A 1,140-nucleotide genomic window follows, 5' to 3' on the forward strand; every position below is an offset into this window, starting at 1 on the left:
ATATATTAAACTTTCGTTTAATGTTATTACTTATCAGTCGGTTTATATTATTTGATTTGTTCTGTACCTTAATGCAGTGGCGTACCCTTTTTCGTTGGGGGGGGGGGGTTAAAAATAAGTAAGTGTATAGTATTATAAAAATACATTTGAATAGAGTTTAAAAGTTACAACCAAAAATGTTCAAGTACCTTTAAGTCCGATTTTTCGTACTTATGCTACGAAAATACCCATATTTTGAAACAGCTCGATCGACTTTAATGACATTTTTTTGTATACTTGGTAGGTATGAGAATAGGTCGTAAACCATTTTTCACACTCCTACTCCAAACCCAGAGAGTTGCTCAAATGGGGATTTTGAGATTTACGGTGGACATTTTTGTTTATAAATGGTTGCTATTGGTTATAGGAGAAATAATTAGTAAAAATTAGTATTTATTATTTAGTTGCCATTGGCTAATCGGTCAGATCAAGTGCAAGCATGCATCAAATCAAATTTTCACACATTGCCTACTTGATAATATGCTGTCGCACATTGTCCTATGTGTTGCCTATCAGGGAGACTGAGTTACACCCAAAAGGAATTGAAAAATCACATTTTTTTTTAAAGTTGTAATTTTTTACGGGCAATGAAGTGTGTGGGATCAGCTAGCAATATATATTATTATATATTTATATTGTTTATACAAATGTGTATAATATATAAATAAATATATCGTATCCTTGAGTACTATTAGGTTTATATTTAAGGACCGGTTTCGAATTCAAAATTCATCTTCTGTATAACTACTATGATAGATTTACGTAAAATTAAAAAAAAAGCTATTTCTTAGTAATATTCACATATAACGTTATTACTTATTTCTAGTCACATAACAATGACTTACAAATAAAAAGATATCAACAACAAATGAGTGATATACAAACAAAAATACTCAGCAAAATCCGTGAAAAAATGTATCTAAGTTTAAAAAAATACGACTCTAAAAGCTGTGATATCATTTATGTTAAAATAGTCTGCTAAATTATTGAACTTAGCTTGGCGACTTAAATTAAAAATTTAAAAATATTATAGTATATTGAGGAGATACTTGGTACATACTACATAACCAGCGGTGCAGATACGATTTTTTTTCTGGGGGG

This window comes from Acyrthosiphon pisum, chromosome A1 (genome assembly GCF_005508785.2).
Source record: "Acyrthosiphon pisum isolate AL4f chromosome A1, pea_aphid_22Mar2018_4r6ur, whole genome shotgun sequence".
Lineage (NCBI taxonomy): Eukaryota > Metazoa > Arthropoda > Insecta > Hemiptera > Aphididae > Acyrthosiphon > Acyrthosiphon pisum.